Source organism: Hemitrygon akajei, chromosome 2, assembly GCF_048418815.1.
Source record: "Hemitrygon akajei chromosome 2, sHemAka1.3, whole genome shotgun sequence".
Lineage (NCBI taxonomy): Eukaryota > Metazoa > Chordata > Chondrichthyes > Myliobatiformes > Dasyatidae > Hemitrygon > Hemitrygon akajei.
In genome coordinates this window covers 59,886,711-59,912,158 of record NC_133125.1, presented here as the reverse complement: position 1 = coordinate 59,912,158, position 25,448 = coordinate 59,886,711, and the positions used below count along the sequence as shown (strand labels likewise).

Genomic DNA, 25,448 nt, shown 5'->3' with positions numbered 1-25,448 from the left:
TTCGAGTCAGAAGGCCTCACAGAAACTGGTTGCACTAAAGTTTGGGTGGCATGGCCTCAGAAAGGACGTGTGTGATTTGATTGCAGCCTCTGTTGAGTGCCAGTGGGCAAAAATTAACCATCATATCCAGGCGCCTTTGGCACCTTTTGAGGTCCCTGATCATGTCTGACCATGTGAATGTGGGCATTGTTAGTCCTCTTCCCCACTCCTGCAGTTCCTGTCACCTCCTTACCGTGGTGAACTGTGACCTCTCAACAGTACTCCACCCTCCTCAGTGAATTCAATTCCTCTGCACCTATTCCTACGTCCCATCATGGCGTGCAACACCCTTGGGTTCCAGTTCACCTACATTCCGCCTCGTTTGTTCTCGTCCGCCATGACACACACCAACACACCCTTAGGCCCCTCACAATGGCCTGTTCTGTGTTTTGGAACGGGGAGAAAAGACTTTTATCACAGATAGGATGGGTAAACCTGAAGGTATTTCAGTAGATTACTTTAAACTGGCCCACCAAGATTTGGAGTATTCCACTTCCATGCCCCTGCCAACACAAAATGACCATGCCCCTGCCAACACAACATGACCATGAGCCTGGCAACACCCCTGGCCAAGCCAGCAGCTCCGGCAGTTCCTCCACCCATGGAACACTTGGCCCAGTTTTAATTAATTTTGGAGTGGCTTTTGTCGGGTAACATAATTGGGAGTAATGTCCATAATTTACTGCCACCCACATTGAGTTGGGGTTTCGTTTAAGAGGCTGGCTTGATGTGATGACGTTATTACATAAAAGGATTTTAGAGTGTTTTTGTTGCATAGATTTTGGAGTTTAATAAAATGTATCACGGGTTTTGTTAAACATAAAACACCTCACTTTGTTTTATTTGCAGAAACCAATGAAGTAAGGATATAGGAACAGACTAACTTACCTATTGGGCTGGATTACAAAGGCCTTGAAAATTATTTTACTTGTAAAACATTTGTATCAGAATCCTAGGTTTCAGATAAATATAAAATTATATTTGCTTATAATCTTGTTATTCATAATATCAGTTTCTGTATTCATGTATCTGCATTTAACTGTATGAAATGTTTAGAGGAATTTAAAATGAAGTAGTTACTATGGTAACACAAATGGTTCAGTCAGTTCAGATAGGCAACAACATCTCCTAACACGATCTCCATCAGCACAAGTACAGCACAAGCCTGTGTGCTTAGCCCCCCGCTCTATCTGCTTTACACTTGTGACTGTGTGGCTAAGCACAGCCCCAATACCATACTGAAATTTGCTGATGACACCACTACCATAGGCCAAGTGAAATGTGGTGACAAACCAGCATATAGGAGGGAGATTGAAAATCTGACCAAGTGGTGCCATAACAACCTCTCACTCAATGTCAGCAAGACCAAGGAGCTGATTATTAATTTCAGGAGAAGGAAACCAGAGGCGCTTGAGCCAGTCCTCATTGGAGAGGGAGAGGGCCAGCAAATTTAAATTCCTTGGTGTTATTATTTCCGAGGACCAGTCCTGGGTCCATCAAATAAGTGCAGTTATGAAAAAAAGTATGGCAGTTCCTCTACTCTCTTAGGATTTTGCGAAGATTTGGCATGACATCTAAACTTTGAGAAATTTCTATAGATGTGTGGTGGAGAGTACTGGCTGGCTGCATCACAGCCTGGTATGGAAACACTAAAGCCCTTGAATGGAAAATCCTACAAAGTGTAGAGCATATGGTTCAGTCCTCACCATTGAGCACATCTCCATGAAGAGTTGCCTGAGGAAAGCAGCATCCACCACCCAGGTCATGCTCCATTCTCACCACTTCAGGAAGAAGGTACAAGAGCCGCAGGACTCACACCTCCAGGTTCAGGAACAGTTATTATCCCTCACCCATCATGCTCTTGAACCAAAGAGGGTAACTTCACTTACTCCATCATTGAAATGTTCCAGAACTTAGGGACTCACTTTCAAGGACCCTTCATCTCATGTTCTCGATATTTGTTGCTTATTTATTTATTATTATTATTTATTTCTTTTTGTATTTGCACAGTTTGTTGTCTTTTGAACACTGGTTGAACACCCAAGTTGGTGTGGTCTTTCACTGATTCTATTATGGTTATTATTCTATTATGGATTTATTGTGTATGCCCACAAGAAAATGAATCTCAGGGTTGTATATGGTGACATATATGTACTTCGATAATAAATTTATTTGGAACTTTGAAATGTAATTTAATATGATAAGGAAACAAAATACATGAACACATTTCAGCAGCTTGTCTGTTAAACTATGTAAAATATCTGATATAACCTTAAACAATAATTCCATTGTTACATTTCAACTTGGAGCATTTATACTTGACTGTCTCTGTTTCTAGTGATGTCAGGACAGACCTTTTTGCTCTTGTTAAGGCTCTTTGAAAACCAGTTCAACTTGTTTCATGGTCTGGCTACAGATGACTAATCTGATGTCCCACCCTGCTAACAATTTCAGAGCCAATTTGAAACAGGAAATGCAGGAAGCATTCAGCAGGTTGGCCATCATCTCTGGTGAGAATAACAGGGTGAACATCTCAGCTCGAACTCCCTTTATCAACTCTCTCCACAGCTGCTGTCTCACCTACTGAGTGGCCTCTGCATTTTATTACAGATTTTCAGCATTTGTTTTTTCTCCCCCCTGAAGGCTAAATGGTGAATGATAGATCTTTCCTTTTCCAACTAATCTGCAATTTTTACCTGCAGAGAGATGGACAAGACTGAGGGCAGAACCAAATAGACAAAGTGGGTAATATATTTAGACCTACAGAAACATGCAGAAGCAGAAACAAGAGGAGGTGGGATCAAATGGATGCAGTTGGGCCATGTGATGTTAACAGCATGTACTGGCCATCAAACTCATACACTCAGCATGTACAGCTACAACATCCCCAAAAATACTTCATGCCCTTCCAGGTGCAATTGGTCAGAACTTCTCACAGACATCTAAAAGCCTCTCCAGAATGCAGGAACAACATAATTCCTTTTGAAATCATCACAGCAATATTCAGCATCTTAAAATGAAAAAGGGAAACCACGGTTTGGACTGCCTAAACAAAACTAACAACCATAACCATTCTCCTTTTGAAAAGGTGGGACTTCAAGTTCTGGGAAACTTCCCCTTTGTTTAGCATTGACCTCAGTTTTATGAGACCACACTCACTCAAATATTACTTTAGTGCCAAGGGCACTCACTCTTTGTCACTTCAGAAATTCAGCTGGTACCAGGCTGCCCTGACAAATTGTCCTAGTAAAATCAAACTGTTGACTAGTAGGCCATTAGTGAGTGTTGCTGGATAGATAGTATCATGAACAACACCTTTGACCATTTTGATAATGATTGAGAGCTGATGGGGCAATAATTAGAAGGATTAGGTTTTTCTTGCTTTCTATACACAGGACATACCCGAGGAGTTCTCCATATCATTGGGCAGATGCCATTTTGTGTTTGTACTGGAATAGTTTGGCCAAGTAGTTTGGAAAAAAAACAAAGAGCTGATGATCATCTACAGTAGGAAGAAGCTGTCGATCCATGAGCTAGTTCTCATTAGGGGATTCAGTGGTAGACAGTGAGTAGCTTTAAATCCCTTGGCGTTAGCATGTCAGAGAATCTGTCCTGGGACCATCACTTGAGTATCATCACAAAAAAAAGCTCAACAATGTCTCTACTTTCTTAAAAGTTTGAGTCAATTCAGCATGTCAAAAACTTCAACAAACATCTACAGATGCACAATTGAGAATACCCTGACTTGTTGCATCATGGCCTGGTATGGAAACACCGATGTCCAGAAATGGAAAAAGCTAAAGAGAGTGATGAACACAGCCCATTCCATCACAGTCAAAGCCCTCAGAACCACTGAGTACATTTACATAGTGCAGTGCCACAAGAAAGCAGCATCCATTATCAAAGACCCACCATCCAGGTCATGTCCTTTTCTCACTACCACCATTGGGCTAGAGGTACAGCAGTCTTAGGTCCCAAATTACCAGGTTCAAGACTAGTTATTACCCTAAAACCATCAGGCTCCTGATCCAGCATGGTTAACTTCAATCACCACTACTCTAACCTGATTCTACAACCTACAGACTCACTTTCAAGAACTCTTTACAACTCATGTTCTCAGTATTATTTTTTATTATTTGCTCAGTTTGTCTTCTTTTTCACATTGGTTATTTGTCAGTCTTTATATGTATAATTTTCTATAAATTCCATTGTACTGCTTCCCACCCCCCTTCCATAAATGCTGTCAGAAAATGAATCTCAAGGTAATATATGTTAATGTATAGATACTTCGATAATAAATTTATTCTGAACTTTGAAATACATGGTGAGATACAGAATGCTGGTATTCAGGATGTTGCATGATCCTGCAGTTTTCATTGTATTCAGTGCTTTCAGCTTTTTAGAGAAACATTTTTGGAGACTTACAGCACAGTAACAGCCTTTATCTTGATATAAGTTTATGTAAAACAACAGGTTTCAGCAACTGTGCCATCTCTGTGGGAAGCTGAGGCGTGTCATCCTCTTAGATCTTCTGGCTGAATATGACTGAGAATGCTCCAGTGTTGCTCTTTGCACTAGGACGCTGAATATATAGTCAACTCCACAAGATATCTTAGGTAACCATGATTAACTAGCTCCATTACCCAATAAAGTGGCCACTGAGTGTATGTTTAAGGTCTTCTGCTGCTGTAGCCCATTCCTTTCAAGGTTCGACGTGATGTGTATTCAGAGATGCTCTTCTGCACACCACTGCAGTAATGCATAGTTATTTGAATTACTGTTTCCTTCCCATCAGTTTGAGCCTGTTTGGCCATTCTCTTCTGACTTTTCTCATTAAATAGGCATTTTCACCCACAGAACTACCTCTTATGGAATGGCTTTTGTTTTTCTCACTGTCCTCTGAAAACTCCAGAGACTGCTGTGTGTAACATTTCCAGGAGATCAGCAGTTTCTGAGATACTCAAACCACCCCATCTGGCACCAACAATCATTCCACCGTCAAAGTCACTTATATTTCTTCCCCCATTCTGATGTCTGGTCTGAACAACAACTGAACCTCTTGATCATGTTGGCAATTGAGCATTGAGTTGCTGCCACATGATTGTCTGATTACATATTTGCATTTACAAGCTGTACAGGTGTACCTAATAAAGTGGCCACTGAGCTGATGTAAAAGCAAAAGAGAGGGACACAACAAGGCAAACATTAGTGGGAAGACAGAGGATTGGAAAGCCCTTAAAACCCCATACAGAGCAACTAAAAGAACCATTAGGAGGGAGAGGATGAAATACGAAAGCAAGCTAGCAAACAATATCAAAATATACAGTGAAAGCTTTTTCAAGTATGTAAAAAATAAAAGAGAGATGAGAGTGGATACAGGCCGGCTAGAAAATGAGGCCGGAGAAAAAACAACGGGGGACAAGGAAATGGCAGATGAACTAAATGAGTATTTTGCATCAGTCTTCACTGTGAAAGAGACTAGCAGTGCGCCAGACGTTGAAGGGTGTGAGGGAAGAGAAGTAAGTGCAGTTACTATTACGAGGGAGAAGGTGTTCGAAAGGCTGAAAGACCGAAGGGTACATGGGTCACCTAGGCTCAACGAACAGCATCCTAGGTTTCTAAAAGAGGTAGCGGTAGAGATTGTGGAGGCATTAGTAATGATCTTTCAAAAAACATTGAACTCAGGCATGGTGCCAGAGGACTGGAAAATTGCAAAAGTCACTCCACTCTTTAAGAAAGGAGGAAGGCAGCAAAAAGGAAATTATAGACCAGTTAGCCTGACCTCAGTGGTTGGGAAGATGTTGGAGCGAATTGTTAAGGATGAGGTGGTGGAGTATTTGATGACACAGGACAAGATAGGAAAAAGTTAGCATGGTTTCCTTTAGGGGAAATCTTGCCTGACAAACCTGTTGGAATTCTTTGAGGAGATTACAAGTAGGATAGATAAAGGAGATGTAGTGGATATTGTATATTTGGACTTTCAGACAAGATGCCACACATGAGGCTGCTTACCAAGTTAAAAACCCATGGTATTACAGGAAAGTTATGGCGTGGTTAGAGCATTGGCTGATTGGTAGGAGGCAGCGAGTGGGAATAAAAGGATCCTTTTCTGGTTGGCTGCCAGTGACTAGTGGTGTTCCACAGCGGTTGATGTTGGGACCACTTCTTTTTATGCTGTGTATCAATGATTTAGATGATGGAATAGATAGCTTTGTTGCCAACTTTGCAGATGATACGAAGACTGGTGGAGGGGCAGGTAGTGTTGAGGAAACAAGATGGCTGCAGAAGGACCTAGACAGATTAGGAGAATGGGCAAGAAAGTGGCAAATGAAATGTAATGTTGGAAAATGCATGGTCATGCACTTTGGTAGTAGAGATAAATGTGCAGACTATTTTCTAAACAAGGAAAAAATTCAAAAATCAGAAATGCAAAGGGACTTGTGAATCCTTATACAGAACACCCTAAAGGTTAACTTGCAGGTTGAGTTGGTGGTGAAGAAGGTAAATGCAACGTTAGCATTAAATTCAAGAGGTCTAGAATACAAGAGCAAGGATGTGATGGTGAGGCCTAACCTTGAAAATTGTTAACAGTTTTGGGCTCATCTAAGAATAGATGTGCTGGCGTTGGTGAGGGGTTCAGTGGAGATTCACAAGAATAATTCTGGGAATGAAAGGGTTATCATATGAGGAACATTTGATGGTTCTGAGTCTGTACTCGCTGGAATACAGAAGGATGAGGGGAGATCTTGTTGAAACCTTTCGAATGTTGAAAGGGCTAGTTGGAGTAGATGTGGAAAGGATGTTTTCCATGGTGGCAGAGTCTAGGACAAGAGGGCACAGCTCATGACAGAAGGACATCCATTTAAAACAGAGATGTGGATAAATTTCTTTATGGTGGTGGATTTGTGGAATTTATTACCACAGGCAGCTGAGGAGGCCAGGTTGTTTGGTGTATTTAAGGCAGAGATTGATAGATTCTTGATTCAACATGGCATCAAACGTTACGGGGAGAAGGCTTGGGGAGTGGGGCTGAGGAGGGGAAAAACGATCAGACATGATTGAATGGCAGAGCAGACCCAATGGGCCAAATGGCCTAATTTCTGCTCCTATGTCTTATGGTCTTATATGCTATCTCTTCAGCCAATAAAATTTGATATGCCAGTAGCACTTCTCTATTTGTTGAAATTATTGGAGTGATTCTTTTTATCTATATTTTCAGTATCTTCAAAACTCTTTTTTCAACAGTCCTTCAGTTTAATGACTCTTTCTCGTCCGAAGTTCTCCTCCTGCCTGCTACATAAGAACATAAGAAATAGGAGCAGGAGTAGGCCATCTGGCCCCTCGAGCCAGTTCCATTGAACGCCTTCTGGAAATCCAACTAAATAACATCCATCTGTTCCCCTCTATCCACTGCCCTCGTTATATCCTCAAAAGAACTCCAGTAAGTTTGTCAAACAGGATCTGCCTTTGCTGGATCTATGTTGCATCTGCCTGATTGATCCATTTCTTTCCAAGTACCTCGCTATTTCTTCTTTAGTGATAGCTTCAAACATTTTCCAAACTACAGATGTTGAACTAACTGGCCTATAGTTAACTGCCTTTTGCCTACATCCTTTTTTGAATGGTGGTGTGACATTTGCCGTCTTCAAATCTGCCGGGATGTGCCCAGAGTCCAGGGGATTTTGGCAGATTATCACCAAAGCCCCTATTATAACCTCTGCCATTTCTTTCAGTACCCTGGGATGCATTCCATCAGGACCAGGGGACTTGTCTATCATCAGGCCCTCAAGTTTGTGATAGCTATCGTATCAACATCCTCACCTACCATCGAATCTAAAATATCACTCTTTGGCATGTTAGATGTGTCCTCTACAGTGAAGACTGACACAAAATAGTCATTCAAAGCCTCTACCATTTCCTCATTGGCCAATATTCGTTCCCTCTTCTCGTTCTCTAAGGGACCTACGTTCACTTTAGCAACCCTTTTCTGCTTTATATGATTTATAAAAACTTTTGCTATCCGTTTTTATATTTTATTTTCATAATCTATCTTCCTTTTCTTTATTGCTCACTTAGTGGCTCTTCGTTGTTTTTTAAAACTGTCCCAATTTTCTGGTTTCTCCTACTCCTGGTGACTTTGTATGCACGAGCTTTTAGTTTGATGCCTTCTTTAACTTTCTTAGTTAACCAAGGCTGGCTCTCCCCACCCTTACTGTCCTTGCTTTTAATTGGAATATACTTTCGTTGAGCATCATAATAAGTCTCTTTGAAAGTCTCCCACTGTTCCTCAACCACCCCACCATATAGTCTGTGTTTCCAGTCTACACTAGCCAAATCCTCCCCCATTCCATTGCAGTCTCCATTGTTTAGGCATAATTCACTGGTTTTAGATCGAACTGTTGTTCAAATATTCAGTGTCACTTCTTCATATTTTTGTGGTGATTTGGCTAAGATTACAGGATGTGTGTACTGACTAGTGCTGATTGGAAGAACACTGTTACATCCTTTAAAACATCTAGCACACTGAAAAAGCTTTCAAAGTAGTGCATTACTATAAAGCAATGTAAAGAGGGTCCAGGCCAAGGTTCAACGAAAACCTATTTTAGTGCATGTTACTTCAAAATATATCGGTTGTAACATGGATATTATAATTTAGTGCAACATTTGACAAAGGGATACAAATCAACTTCCTTTAAAATTACTTTCCACAAAATGCGTTGAATGAATGCTGTTTACCACTCTCTGGGTTGAAGTGAGACATGTAATTTGGGAGTTATGAAAAAAATTGGTTTTGCAATTATTAGTTTACAGATGTTTTAGTCTGACCATCTATTTCAGTTCCAGATGTTCCCTGAAGGCACTGACTCACACTTAGACAATGCCACCTCTCAAAATGGATGTTCCCTGTCCCTCCCAGTACAGCTGCCCAGAAATTGCACTGTGTGCAACTTTCAGCATTGGCCCTGTGGCTAACAGTGCCCATCAGAGAAGAACTGCAGATGCCAATCTGTGTTTCTACTGGAATAGTTTGGCTAAATAGTTTTTTGCAAAAAAAAAAATCCAAAGAACTGATTATCAGGATGTGGTGAACTAGATATACCTGTCTGGACTGCTCCTGTGGCTCCTCCCACAGACCCCTGCTGACTGCTCCTGTGGCTCCTCCCACAGACCCCTGTATAAAGGCGACTGTGGCCTGTTGCCCTGCCTCATTCCCCAGGATGTAGTGTTGTTCATTCTTCCAGTCAATAAAAGCCGATACCTCGCTTCCTACGTCTCAGCGTGAGTTATTGATGGTGCATCACAGGAGGAAGTAACATCAGGCCCATGAGTCAGTTCTCATTAGGGGTCAGTAGTCTGGAATCAGTAGCTGTAAGTTCCTTGGCGTTAACATATCAGATGGTCAGATGCCAACCTCTCACTAATAGACTTCTCCATCCCTCCCAATATAGCTGCTGAGAAAGTGCATTGTGCCCCAATTTTCAGCAATTGCCCTGTAGCTAATGATAACCGTCAGACAAGAGTTGCCCAGAACTGCATCGTTGGTGTGTTACCAGCATAATGTGATCACCGATTATAACCCAAGACTCAGTCAGTGTAGCAGTTGTGCAGATAGTAAAACACAGCCTCGGGTGACTGTAGGCATGTGAGCTGAGCTCGAGGGAAGAGGAAATTGGTGGTAGCAGCTAGTTCCCAGCGGATCAGATGTAAAGCCAGAAGAAGTGGCCTTCTTCCATATTGCTCTATATTTAGGTCGTAATCTTTCTAATTTACCTTGATATTAAAATTTGGTCCACTGCCTCAGGGGTATGATAATTTGGCTGCTCTACATTTGATGGAATTGATTACATGCTATCAAGAGGCTTGAAAAAAGAAGACAGGCAGAGGTAACATCACAGTTTTGCTTCGGTTATGGTCCTGGGACAACAACAAAATGGCTTCAGAGTTGTAATGAAGACCACCATCATCAGGAAGAGAGAGAAAGCCAGCTGGTTTCAACACAGGTTTCTCTGCTCTCGGTCACAGGGAAAGTCTTTGCTGGATCACCCACCCCACCCCATCCCAACCCACTCCATTAGCAGAAGAGCTACTCCCTGAATCACTGAGAGAATTTTAACTATATAGAGGCACAGTGAACATGACTTTCACTGTACTATAACTCTGAGAAAAATACAAGAGCAGTTCCAGCCTCTGCACATGCCTTTAGTAATCTTACTAATGTATTGGACTGCACTAAGTGGGGAGGGCTATGGAGCAGTTTCCTCAATTTGACTGCAGGTAAAAATTTATCTCCATTTTATGTTTGTTTCCCATAGGCATTTTTGCATAGGTGACATTCAGACAAAGTCACTCTGACTTACTGAATCAATCAAGGCTCCTAGTGTATTCCCTTCAGCCCTATTTCACCTCTTACTTGCCTGTAACCTATGCTCTTTCAAATGCTATCATCTTGTGGTGAACTACATATACCTGTCTGGACACGCCCCTGATGACTGCTCCTGTGGCTCCTCCCACAGACCCCTGTATAAAGGTGATGGAGGTCTGAGCCCGGCCTCTCAGTCTCCAGGATGTAGTATGGTGGTCACTCACTGCTTGTTCCTTCTTCCAGTCAATAAAAGCCGATACCTCGCTTTTACGTCTCAGAGTGAGTTATTGATGGTGCATCACATCTCCACCCTGATTCTCCTCTCACTCACCTACATGAGCAGCAATTTACAGTAGTCTATTATTTTCTTCACCAGCACATCTTTGGGAGACACCTCTCAGCTGTGAGCAAGGTCATAGAGGAAATTCACTGTCACCTTCTATGTACCTGATGCACCATCAATAACTCACTCTGAGACGTAAAAGCGAGGTATCGGCTTTTATTGACTGGAAGAAGGAACAAGCAGTGAGTGACCACCATACTACATCCTGGAGACTGAGAGGCCGGGCTCAGACCTCCATCACCTTTATACAGGGGTCTGTGGGAGGAGCCACAGGAGCAGTCAGCAGGGGGCGTGTCCAGACAGGTATATGTAGTTCACCCCAGTACCAAGATGGCCTTTGAGGAAAAGAGGTTTTGAAGATGAAGATCTCAGACCTGACACAAAGTCTCCTGGCCTACCAGCCAATAATGATCCCTGCTGTCCTATCAGATCAGATACCAATATCATATGTGTTAAGACACTTCAAAATCACAAATGTTCTGTCCATTAAATCCTCCAAATGTACCAGAAGGAATGAGTGAACCAATGTCAGCACCATCATCAGATCAACATCAAGATCCTACCTAACTTAGCTGGTCTCTAAGGCAGGCCACATTTCCCTCACGACTAAACACCAGACACCTGAAGTGCATACCCTATTCCAATCTGAGTCATTGAATGAGATTACCAGATGGACAAAGACGATGATTTAGAATGTGCTCAAAACCTACTTGAATACAACAATCCAACTGAGTCCTGGGAATCTGCGGCCATGACTGCTCAACGTGGAGACAAAGCATTTGGGATGGCTTTGAGATCCTCGTGTCCATACCTCAGGGGAATACAGAGCTCTTGTGCAAATGACGTACAGCGTGGGCCATCCCAGCTTGTATTTACCCTAATTATACTCCTCATAAAATTAAATACCTCTATCAAATCTCCCCTCAGTCTTCGATGTTCCAAGGAATAAAGTCCTAACCTATTCAATCTTTTCTTGTAACTCAGGTCCTCCAGTGCCAGCAACATCCTTGTAAATTTTCCCTCTCCTGTTTGAACCTTATTTACATCTTTCCTGTAGGTAGGTGTTCAGAACTGCTTATAATTCTCCAAATTAGGCTTCACCAATGTCTTATACAACCATAACATAACATCTCATCTCCTGTACTCAATACTTGAATTTATGAAGGCCAATGTGCCACAAGTTTTCTTTATGACCTTATCTACCCATGACATCACTTTCAATGAAATATGGACCTGTATTCCCAGATCTCTTTGTTCTACTACACTCCCCAAAGCTTTACCGTTCACTGTGTAAGACCTACTCTAGTTGGTCCTACTGAAGTGCTGCACCTTGCGCTTGTCTGTGTTAAATTCCATCTGCCATTTTTCAGCCCATTTTTCCAGTTGGTCCAGATCGCACCGCAAGCCATGATAGTATTCTTTGCTGTCCACTACACCCCCCAATCTTGGAGTCATAATTTCTACCCTTGAGAAATGCCAGAGAAAGTTGAGTCTTTGAAGACATTTCCTGAAAGGACACTAAGGCACCCAAGAAAAAATGCAAACGTTTAGTCTTCCACACTAAGTCTTATCATTAGAGTTATGTGGTCAAATACTGAGCCCATAGTTACTCCACCGCTGCAGAAGTTCAAAAGGATGTTGGGATATCTGGGTAGTGATTTTGAACTCAAATTGCTAAGAAACCAATGAATCAAACTGCAATAAAGCTTCTGGCTAAGTTCATTGAACAGTTTTATTAAATAACAGTTTTGCTGTTCAGATGTACGTTGGTAGCGTCCCTGACCACTTCACAGAGAAAAAAATAGCCTCTACAGGTGAACATTTTGCCACCTGGATGACTGCATGTTGTTACTCCTGCAATGTGCTCAACAGCTCAGTCTGAGACTCTGCCTTCCTTCTACTTGTGTATCCGAAACACCCCTCCCACATCCACTGCAAGGGCTAACAGCCACTTTAAAGTTATTGTTTGTGACAACCACTACACTTGAAAGATGCCAAGATACCTTTTTGCTGATTGGTTCTTTTTCGTGCTGTCACCAGTAGCTGTGTGAGGCAGGGACCTGGGTTGGATGCTGTTAATATTTAATATCATATGCTATACATAACAAAGGTACCCAAGGTAAATAAATGGCCATAGATGCTCGACCCCACAACATTCTCTCTCCCTTTGATCTTCAGGAGCACCATGGAAACCTTGGACCCTAATATTTCAAAGTCCATCACTCAGCTATGATGAATGGCATCTATTAATAATTATCTCTTAAGAATCAAATGGCTGCAACTGCTGAAACTTATAGTTTCTAGCGAGGTTTTACAATTGATATGCAACTTTTCTGGATTGTGTGGTAGAAATACTAAATACATTGATATGACGTTTTCTTTGGCTGAAAATCACATTTTTCTAACTATTGAAAATAAACGTCGTTATTTGTTGAGATTTACCAGCATCATGCGTGTTTACCCACCGTGAAATTCAGATGCTAGGAAAGGAAGCTGTTAGTCACTTTCAATATTGGTATTACTGAAATAAATGATCACAGTTGCAATAAAATATTCAGCTGCACACAGTGAAAATCTTAAAGACATTTAAATAATGCTCTCTCTACCTTTGCATCTTGGTCAGCTTTCCTTCAAGAGGTTTTCCCAATGAAACAGTTCAGTCATGACTGGAACGAGCGTTCATTTGCCAGGTGCCAGTCAGCAGCAGTGAATCAGCAGCAGCCGTACATGCATCGCAGCCAGTGAAATGACAGTTGGAACCATGTGATCAGTTCAAATTGAAAGGAAACAAGCATTTATGCTGATTAATCCATTACCACTCACCAAGTTCAAGCAACGGGCAAACAAGTCCACTAAATATAAACCAGAATTTGTAGAAAACAGTAGCGTTCTACAGCCCTTGTCAAAATTTACATTTCAGCTGAGCAGAATTCAAAAAGAACTGCTTGGGAAGCACAGAAATACTGGACTGGATTTGAACTTGTTCTGCTTTCAAATGAGCGATGTTTTACTTTCATTTTGTGTTCTTTTTCTGACTTGTTTAAGGACAAATTCAAATAGTAACATATACGCCTGTCTGTCAGCAGCTGTTCATCATTTTAAGTGTGTTCTTGTGCAAGGGTCCACAGTTGTGTATGTGGAAAGTGCTGGCACTCATTCTCTCTCTCTCTCTCTCTCTCTCTCTCTCTCTCTCTCTCTCTCTCTCTCTCTCTCTCTCTCGCACTCTCTCTCTCGCACTCTCCCTCACCCACTTTCCCAGCCAGAACACTGGTGAAAATTTTTGTCCCGGTGTGGTTTCGCACTCACTGCATGGAACACTAATCTCATGACCAGCAAGAGGACGTTAATGAAAGGATGACATGCCAAAGGCAGGCAAAGGCAGGTGGCATTGTGCTTGTGCCAGAAGTTTGTGATCCTGCTTGGGTCACTGGATTCAAACAACCAAATTATATTTAATGTTTAACATTCTTTCCCAGGCTATAGGATTAATGACTGCACCATAAAAGTAATGATAAATTATGAACACCTCTGCTCATTTTTATGATGAAACATTTCATTTTACTCACAGTAATAAAGATGAAGAGCATTTTCTGTTTTAATCACAGGTGGGAAACTGCACACAAACTGAGCCTGAAATTGCCTTAGTTAAATTAATTATTCATTAAGATTAATTTGAATAATGAGGAATATAAAATCCCCTACAAGCCAATGGGATGTGACAAAGTTGTTGAATGTATCAAGTTTTCTCCCTTTACTTTAAGCAAAGTTCTGTATATTTAAGGATGGTAACTTTGTGCAGTTTTATTAAAGGTGAAAATAAGTTAATTTTAATTCTATTATATAGAGATGAATAGTCTTTTACCTGTGATAGCTGAGTTTGAAAATGCCAGAAAACATTGGTGTTGGTATTAGATGATTCATTTTATATTTATCCAGGATGACTCAGAAAGTGACAACAATGGCAGCCATGTTGTGTTTAACGTCATGCCTGAAATTTGACCAGGTGTTTTTTGATTGTGTTTTATCTTTGTGCTGATCACATGATTGACTACTTCAATGACATCATTTCTGTGCAATGTTTATTCTGGATCACCGAGAAGGAAATTGAATCATGTTGTTATGGGGGCCTTTGTTAATCAACAGCCAGTGGCCATTCCTGGACCAAACATGCGCTATTAACTCTACGCTGGCCGAGGACTCCTACATAATTCCCTTTACTTACCTTCTGTACCCAGGCCATGCGTCACAAGGAACTGCTCCTCCTGGCCAAAACTGACTCCTGATCACTCTCCCCACCAATTCCTGATCACATTGCTGGTCCCAAAACATAACCTCCAGGTCCCCGCTACAGGGGACCCCCCCTCCCGGACCCATGCTCACAAATGCAGAAACCAGTCTTGGCCCCAGTTGATGTTCCCCAACCTACAATTCCTGTCTCCTGAGGCTAGGCTTCACTAATGAAATGACCAAAGGGTTCAATATGTATCCTATTTTGTTTTCTCCTCACGTTGTGCAGTGTGATCACAACCACCTCCATCCCAGCACTTGCCCCTTGTCTCTGTCAACATCCGCTCCACCCCCCCCCAAATGTATCCACCCTCACCCACACCCCTTACCCAGACGCTGATCATCTTAGGCAGTGATTGATTGGTGTAAGCAGTGTAAGCCCTCCAGACATTTATAGCATCATCATCATTATGTGTTGTTTCATGATATGCTCTTCCACCTGTCTTTCATCTGCTAACAAGCTCTTCTTATTCTTCTCTCTATCCATGACCATGATTGTTCTCCATGATTTTCTTCTTCAGCAGTTGTTTGCCATTTGCTTCTTCTGGGCAGTGCTTTCACAGGACGGGTGACCACCCCCACCCCCACCCTGCCCAGCCATTATCAATACTCTTCAGAGATTGCCTGCCTGGCGTCAGTGGTTGCATAACCAGGACTTGTGATATGCACCGGCTGCTCATACGACCATCCACCACCTGCTCCCATGGCTTCACGTGACCCTGATCGGGGGGCTAAGGGTGACCAGCAGGCTAGAGGAAGGAAGGAGTGCCTTACACCTCCTTTGATAGAGACTTATCTCCACCCCAACAATCGTAGCAGATTTTAGGCCAAAAATGTGCTTTTTGATCATGCTTCGTCCTGACCACTTCAGTGCCACCCAATATTCTGATGATAGGTCCATGACTCCAGTGGCTGTAGGCCCACTGTGTTACTCAGCTTCAGTGCTGTTATAAATGCATTATGATAGAATATAAAAGTAAACCAAAAATCAAAGTAAATTTATCATCAAAGTGCAAATATGTCACCATATACTATCTCAATATTCATTTTCTTGCAGGTATTTACAGGAATAGAGAAATACAATAGAATTTCTGAAAAACTAATCATAAACAAAGACTGACAAACAGAGCAGAAGAGAGCAAATTTTGCAAATAAAGAACATAATAATACTGCAAACATGAGTGTAGAGTCTTTGAAAGCATGTCTGCAGGTTAAGGAATCAGTTCAGAGCTGAGGTGAGTGAAATTACCCCCATTGGTTCAGGAGTCCGATGGCTGTAGTGTAGTAACCGTTCCTGAACCAAGTTTTCTGCACCTTCGTCACAATGGTAGGAGTGAGAAGTGAGCGTGACCTGGATGGTGGGAGTGCTTGATGCTGGGTGCTGTTTTCCTGTGGCAGTACTCCTTGTAAACGTGCCCAATGGTGGGAAAGGTGTTGCCTGTGCTGGATTGGGCTGTATCCACCAATATCTGTAGGCTTTTCCATTCCTGGGCATTGCTGTTTCCTTACCAGACTGCAATCTGATCAGGTAGGATGCTCTCCACCGTGTATCTATAGAAGGTTGTGGTAACATGCCGAATCTACATAAAAATCTAAGAAGGCAGAGGAGCTGCCGTGATGGCCCTAGGGCAGACCCTCTGATATACTAACGCCAAAGAATTTAAAGCTACTGACACTCTCCACCTCTGATCCCCTACTGAGGGCTGCCTCAGGGACCTCCAGCTTCCTCCACCTGTAGTCGATAATCAGCTCTTTGGTTTTGCTGGCGTTGAGTGAGAGGTTGTTGTTTTGGCACCGTTTGATCAGGTTTCCATTTCCCTTTTACATGCTTATTCGTCACCACCTTTGGTTTGGCCAACAACAGTGGTGTCATCAACAAACTTGAATATGGCATTGGAGCTGTACCTAGGCACACAATTAAGGTATAAAGTGAGTAGAACAGCAAGTAGCCCTGTGACTCTCCTGTGCTGACATTGATTGTGGCCGATCCAATCTGATTGGGGTCTGCAAGTGACGAAATCAAGGATCTAGTTGCACAGGGAGATATTGAAGCCCAGGTCTTGTAGCTTAGTGATTAATTTTGAGGATGATAGTGCTGAATGCGGAGCTCTGATCAATGAAGATCATCTTGGTGTATGCACCTTAGTTGTTCAGGTGTTCCAAAGCTGAGTGAAGGGCCAATGAAATGGCATCTGCTGTTGACCTGTTGCGATGGTAGGCAAATTGGAGTGGACCTGGTCACTCTTCAGGCAAGAGCTGATGTGCTTCAGGATTTCTCACAGCACTTCATCACATTGCATCTAAGTGCTGCTGGAGGATAGCCATCGAGGCAGGTTTTCACGCTCTTGGGCACCAGTATGATTGAAGCCTGCTTGAAGCAGATGGATACCTCAGACAGCTGAAACAAAAGATTGAGAATGTCTGTTAACAATTTAGCCAGTTGATTAGCACAGGCCTCCAGTACTCGGCCAGGTTCGCTGTCTGGGCCGGATACTTGCTGTGGAATCCCCCTCCTGAAGGATGCTCTCATGTTGCCCTCAGAGACTGAAATCTCAAGGTCATCGAGGGCCATTGGGGTTCGTGAATATGATTCCATGTTCTGTTGGTCAAAGTGACAATATCTGCAAAATCCAAGAAAATATTTGTGTACTTACAAACCCCATTTCCAGAAAAGTTGGGATATTTTCCAAAATGCAATAAAAATGTTCCTTTTAATAACACTTTTTAATCATTTTGGAACTGAGGATACTAATTGTAGTAGATTTGCAATTGGAAATTTTGTCCATTCTTGCTTGATATAAGACTTCAGCTGCTCAACAGTCCGTGTTCTCCGTTGTCTGATTCTCCTCTTCATGATGCACCATACATTTTCAATAGGAGATAGATCTGGACTGGCAGCAGGCCAGTCAAGCACACGCACTCTGTGTCTACAAAGCCACGCTGTTGTAGCCCGTGCAGATTGTGGTCTGGCATTGTCCTGCTGAAATAAGCATGGACGTCCCGGGAAGAGACGTCGCCTTGATGGCAACACATGTCTCTCTAAAATCCTAATATGCGCCTCACAGTCAATGGTACCTTCACATACATGCAACTCACCTATGCCGTGGGCATTGATGCACCCCCATACCATCACAGATGCTGGCTTTTGCACCTTTTGCTGATAACAATCAGGATGGTCGTTTTCATTTTTGGCACGGAGAGCTTGACGCCTGTTTTTTCCAAAAACTAGCTGAAATGTGGACTCATCTGACCACAGCACATGGTTCCACAGTCTTTCGGTCCATCTGAGATGAGCTCAGGTCCAGAGAACTCACCGGCGTTTCTGCATAGAGTTGATGTATGGCTTCCTCCTTGCGTAATACAGTTTCAAGTTGCATTTCTGGATGCAGCGATGGACTGTGTTAAGTGACAATGGTTTTCCGAAGTACTCCCGAGCCCAGGTGGCTATAATTGTCACAGTAGCATGACGGTTTCTTAGGCAGTGCCGCCTGAGGGCTCGAAGATCACGCGCATTCAACAGTGCTTTCCGACCACTGAGATGTCTCTGAATTCTCTGAATCTTTTCACAATATTATGTACTGTAGATGTTGAAAGACCTAAATTCTCTGCAATCTTGCATCGGGAAATGTTCCTTTTGAACTGACTAACAATTCTCTCACGAATTTTGGCACAAAGGGGTGAGCCACAACCCATCCTTGCTTGCAAAGACTGTGCCTTTGATGAATGCTACTTTTATACCCAGTCATGATACCTCACCTGCTACCAATTAGCCTGCTTAATGTGGAGTCTTCCAAACCGGTGTTACTTGAATATTCTGTGCACTTTTCAATCTTATTTTAAATCTGTCCCAAATTTTGTTGAGTCTGTTGCAGCCATCAAATTCGAAATTTGTGTATATTTACAAAATATAATTAAGTTGGTCAGTAAAATTATTGAAAATCTTTTCTTTGTACTTTTGTCAGTTAAATAAAGGTTCACGTGAATTAACATATCACAGATTTTTGTTTTTATTGCATTTTGGAAAATATCCCAACTTTTCTGGAAATGGGGTTTGTACTTGCAGGATGAAAATAGCAAAGACAGATATTCTTGTCCATCTATAATTGTCCTTGAACCACTGCGATCCTTCCAATGAAGATACTCTCTCAGTGAACGATAAACGGTTTCAGGAGTTAGGCCCAGCAAAGGTGAAGGACAGGTTATATTTTGTCAAGTAAGATTAGGAGGGGAACTTGCATGTGGTAGTTGTTCCATGTAGCTGCAGTTTTTGTCTTTCTTGATTAAAAAAAGCTATGGATTTGGAAGATATTGTCAACATATTCTAGGAGAGGAACACATAGTTCAGGTGACGTCACAATGTCCCAGTATTAGGGTGAGTGAACATTTAATGTGGTGGATGAGATGTTATTGAAATGATTTTTGATGACACCGAGCCTCTGGAGTGTTGTTTGAACTAAACTCCTACAGACAGTGGGGAGTATGGAGTATACTTCTGATGTGCCTTGTGGATGATGGAAAGGCTTTAGGATGTCAGAGGATGATTCACTCACCAAAGAATACCCAGATTCAAACCCTTTCTTGTGTCCACAACATTATTTTATTGATCAATACGATTATTATTTTATTGTTGATGCTGAGTACCATGATAGTGGACTTAGCAATGATAATACTATTAAATGTGAAGGGTAGGGTGTTAGACTGTTCTTCTACTTGTGCATTGTAAATATTAATCGCTATACATCTGAGCAATGCTGAGTATGCACGTACAACACGCTGGAGGAACTCAGCAGGTTGGATAGCATCCGTGGAAACAAACAGTCAACGTTTTGGACAAACAGGACTGACGAAGTATGCTGAGTATGGCCTTGGACTTCCTACGTATGAGTATGTGCTCCTTCATTGCTTTGGAAGAAATACAACATTTCACAATAGTGAGATAATATCTGACTTTAGGATTGAAAGGAAGATGAACATGTTTGGGCCTAGGATGTAGTGACATTCTGATTAAGCACTAATAATCACAACCACCTTCCACTGTGTAAGGTATAACTCCAGCTACTGGAATGTCTTTCTCCTGTTGTCCATTGACTTCAGTTTTACCAGAGTTCTCCATTCCTGTCATAATGTAAAGGGCAGCCAGTCTTATCTTGCTTTTGGAATTCATCTCTTTGGGCCATCTTCGGACTAAATCTACACTGAAGTCTGAAGTAAGCACTCCTGGCAAGCCAAAATTGGTGAGGATACTGATGGAGCTGTTAACAGCAACTTCGATTTCTTTACTGATAATTGAGAGCAGACTGGTTGAAATAATAATTGGCTGGATTGGATTTGTTATTTTATTGTAGTCAGCTTTCAGCATTGTCAACTTTGAACCATTTATTATTTTCACGGGTATAAACTGGCCAGTCTAATTGACAATTATTTGAAATGTGAATGCTTTAAAATCTGCCTACTAGTACCGAGACTTATGAAAATAAGGCCAGTTTGTAGATCCTGCCAAACATCACGTTCTTTCAGATTAAGGCTGAGTAGCCTGATCAATATGATTTTAGCCTTGAACCAATATAAACGGGTAAGTTGTTTTGGATGTAACCCTCAAAGCTTTTGAACTCTTTGAAAGAGCTTCTATGCGATTGCTCTTTGACTATGTTCAATATTGAGAAAAAATTCATGTTAATCAACACTACAGAATCAATTACAGTTGATGAATGTCATGAAAAATTAAAAATATTGCCCCACATAGAACAGCCAGCTTCTACTAGAATGCAGCTTAGGGATAATTTGGGGGATATTTATTGATAATTAAATCACGTAACATTTGACCTGGTATTATTTGTTGAAATGAAGTCATATTTTGTAATGGCACTTACAACTTGCAACTGCTGGCTTTTCTTGCTGGAAGATAGGTAAATGAGTGTAGGTACCAATTTGCCTATCTTCTGATCATCCTTTTGCCAAATCGAGTGGGGGGGTGGTGGTCTCTGCTGCAAAACAGAGCTAGCCATCAAATTCAGTAGCCCAACAAAGACATCTGAACTTTCTATCATCTTTTTCCCTGATGTTAAGTGTCAACCTGAATTAGTGCTCCTGGACTGCAGAAATATTGGAGGTACATCCAGGTTCTGTGAACCACCACGCCCCCATAAATAAATGCAAGTGCAGAGAATGATTAAAAAGTCAAGAACCTTAACAGTGTTGATAAGCAGAGAGATCTTGAGGTCCAGGTTCAGAGCTCCCTGAAAGTGGCTGCATGCACAGTTTGATAGGGTGGTTAAGAAGGTCTATGGCATGCTTGCCTTTGTTAGTTGAGACATTGAGTTTAAAAGCAAGGAAACTTCATAAAACTCTAGTTAGGCTGCATCTCGAGTATTGCATTAAGCTCTGGTTGTCCCATTATAGGAAAGATGTCAAGGTTTTGCAGAGGGTGCAGACAAGATCTACCAGGATGCTGCCTGGATTAGAGGGCCTGTGCTATAACAAAAAGTTGTACAAACTTGGGTTGCTTTCTTTCTCTGGAGTGGCAGAGGCTGAGAGGAGATCTGGTAGAGGCTTATCAGACCATGAGAGGTATAGATAGAGTAGACAGATTGTATCTGTTTCCCAGGGTTGAAATGTCTAGTACCAGGGAGCACGCATTGAAGGTGAGAGGGGGTAGGTTCAAAGGAGATGTGAGAGGCAAACTTTTTACATGGAGAGTGGTGGGTGCCCGACGAGTGCTGGCTGGGGTGGTGGCAGAGGGAAACTCATTACAGACCATGAATGTGAGAGAAATTGAAGCACACGGACGTTGCCTGGGCAGAAGGGATTAGTTTAGTTGGGCATTTGATTCCTGATTAATTGGTTTGACACAACATTGTGGGTGAATGGCCTGGTTCTGTGCTGTATGGTTCTATGCTCCATGTTCTATATTCTAAATACTGACAGAATAATGCAAAATGTTTACTATTTAGACCATGGATGCATATATAGAGGCATGCAAAACTTTGGGCACCTTGGTCAAAATTTCTCTTATTGTGAATAGCTAAGCAAGTAAAAGATGACCTGATTTCCAAAAGGCATAGAGTTAAAGATTACGCATTTCTTTAATATTTTAAGCAGGATTACTTTTTTATTTCCATCTTTTACAGTTTCAAAATTAAAAAAAAAGGAAAAGGGCCCAAAGCAAAAGTTTGGGCACCCTGCATGGTCAGTACTTAGTAACACCCCCTTTGGCAAGTATCACAGCTTGTAAACACTTTCTGTAGCCAGCTAAGAGTCGTTCAATTCTTGTTTGGGGGATTTTCGCCCATTCTTCCTTGTAAAAGGCTTCTAATTCTGTGAGATTCTTGGGCTGTCTTGCATGCACTGCTCTTTTGAGGTCTATCCACAGATTTTCGATGATGTTTAGGTCGGGGGACTGGGAGGGCCATGGCAAATCATTCAGCTTGCACCTCTTGAGGTAGTCCATTGTGGATTTTGAGGTGTGTTTAGGATCATTATCCTGTTGTAGAAGCCATCCTCTTTTCATCTTTAGCTTTTTTACAGATGGTGTGATGTTTGCTTCCGGAATTTGCTGGAATTTAATTGAATTCATTCTTCCCTCTACTAGTGAAATGTTCTCTGTGCCACTGGCTGCAACACAATCCCAAAGCATGATCGCTCCACTCCCGTGCTTAACAGTTGGAGAGGTGTTCTATTCATGAAATTCTGCACCCTTTTTTCTCCAAACATACCTTTGCTCATTGCGGCCAAAAAGTTCTATTTTAACTTCATCAGTCCACATAACTTGTTTCCAAAATGCAACAGCCTTGCTTAGATGTTCCTTTGCAAACTTCTGACGCTGAATTTTGTGGTGAGGATGCAGGAAAGGTTTTCTTCTGATGACTCTTCCATGAAGGTAATATTTGTGCAGGTGTCGCTGCACAGTAGAACAGTGCACCACCACTCCAGAGTTTGCTAAATCTTCCTGAAGGTCTTTTGCAGTCAAATGGGGGTTTTGATTTGCCTTTCTAGCAATCCTACGAGTAGTTCTGTCAGAAAGTTTTCTTGGTCTTCCAGAGCACAACTTGACCTCCACTGTTCCTGTTAACTGCCATTTCTTAATTACATTACGAACTGAGGAAATGGCTACCTGAAAACACTTTGCTACCTTCTTATAACCTTCTCCTGCTTTGTGGGCATCATTTATTTTAATTTTCAAAATGCTAGGCAGCTACTTAGAGGAGTCCATGGCTGCAGATTGTTGGGACAAGATTTGAGGAGTCACGGTATTTATAAAGCTTTGAAATTTGCATCACCTGGCCTTTCCTAATGATGACCGCGAACAAGTCATAGCCCTGACAAACTAATTAAGGTCTGAGACCTTGGTAAAAGTTATCTGAGAGCTCAAATCTCTTGGGGCACCCAAACTTTTGCATGGTGCTCCTTTCCTTTTTTTCCCCACTCTAAAATTGTACAAAACAAAAATAATACACTAATCTTGCTTAAAATGTTGACAAAGAATGTTTCATCTTAAACTTTATGACTTTTGGAGATCAGTTCATCTTCTACTCACCTAACTATTCACAGTAACAGAGATTTTGACCGAGGTGCTCAAACTTTTGCATGCCACTGTATCCATGAAGGGCCGACTGTTAGCTCAGTAATGATCCCTCACTCCTCAGCCATACTCTCTTCTCCACCATCCTGTCGAGTAGAAGATACAAAAGGTGAAAAGACACACCATCAGTCTCGAGGACAGTTTCTAACCCACTGTTATAATTCTTTTAAGGAGATCACTTGTATAATAAGAATGGACTCGAGCTCTCACTCTACCTCATCGTGATCCTTGCATGTTGCTCCATGATATCTAAGTTCAATCCAATCTAAGTTCTCTTGATATCCTGACGTCCACCCTCTGGAACTTCATCAGCCTTTTGTCTTCTGCTGTCCTCCTTTTTATCTTCCCCAATTCTCCATCTTCTACAGTCCTCCCCTCCAATTCCCCCAGTTCTTTCCTCCATCTTTCCCAGTCATCCTCCCCCCATCTTCTTTGTTTGCCCTATTTCCAATCTTCTCCAGCCTCCCTGACCCTTTGAATCTTCATTTTCCTCCTCCAGTTTGGTGTTGCCTACGGTGAAACGCAGGATGGGTCAAACTGCATGATGGGCAAGGTCAGAAGCAGTGCTCGGCCTCACCAATCATCTAAAGGCCTGCATCTTCAGGAAAGAACTTGTCCTGGGGCATGTTGCAAGAAACAGCAATCAGGAATCAGGTTTATTGTCATCGGCATGTGATGTAAAATTTGTTAACTTAGCAGCAGCAGATTAATGCAATACATAATCTAGGAGAGAAAAAAATAATAAATAAGAATAATAATAGTAAACAAGTAAGTAAATCAATTACAGTATATCTATACTGAATAGATTAAAAATGTGCAAAAAACAGAAATACTGTATATTAAAAAAAGTGAGGTGGGGGTCCAAGGGTTCAATGTCCATTTAGGATTCAAATGGCAGAGGGGAAGAAGCTGTTCCTGACTCGCTGAGTGTGTGTATTCAGGCTTCTGTATCTCCTACCTGATGGTAACAGTGAGGAAAGGGCATGCCCTGGGTGCTGGAGGTCCTTTATAATGGATGCTGCCTTTCTGAGGTACCGCTCCCTAAAGATGTCCTGGGTACTTTGTAGGCTAGTACCCAAGATGAAGTTGACTAGATTTACAACCCTCTGCAGCTTATTTTGGTCCTGTGCAGTAGTCACCCCCCCACCCCATACCAGACTGTGATGCAGCCTGTCAGAATGCTCTCCATGGTAACTCATAGAAGCTTTTGAAGGTATTTGTTGACATGTCAAATCTCTTCAAACTCCTAATAAGGTATAGCCACTGTCTTGTCTTCTTTATAACTACATCGCTACATTGGGACCAAGTTAGACCCTCAGAGATCTTGACACCTAGGGACTTGAAACTGCTCACTCACTCCATTTCTGATTCCTCTCTGTGTTCCTTCTTCTGACTCTGAAGTCAGAGTCAAAGTAAAAGCAAAAGAGAGGGCATACAAGGAAGCCAAAGTGAGTGGGAAGATAGAGGATTGGGAAGTTTTAAAAACTTGCAGAAGGAAACTAAGAAGATCATTAGGAAGGAAAAGATGAATGATGAAGGGAAGCTGGTGACTAATATTGAAGAAGATACTAAAAGCTTTTTTTAAGTATATAAAGGGTAAAAGAGAGTTGAGAGTAGATATAGACTAATAGCAAATGACACTGGAGATATTGTAATGAGAGACCAGACGACTGGAAAATTGCAAATGTTACTCCGCTACTTAAGAAGAATGGGAGCCAGCAGAAAGGAAACTATAGACCTGTTAGCCTGACATCAGTGGTTGGGAAGTTGTTGGAATTGATTGTTAGGGATGAGATTACAGAGTACCTGGAGACACATGACAAAATAGGCCAAAGCTA

The 25,448-nt window shown here is 41.9% G+C and overlaps 1 protein-coding gene across 1 annotated transcript in view; it reads right to left on the bottom strand.

The window, feature by feature from the left end:
• The window catches only part of LOC140737480 (cyclin-dependent kinase 4 inhibitor B-like), a 50,491-nt gene extending 37,028 nt beyond the window's left edge, over window positions 1–13,463 (bottom strand). Inside the window, exon 1 of the mRNA XM_073063941.1 lies at window positions 13,352–13,463. The gene's annotated coding sequence lies outside the window, so the exon portion shown is untranslated. The remainder of the gene's footprint in view (window positions 1–13,351) is intronic.
• Window positions 13,464–25,448: the final 11,985 nt, after the last annotated feature.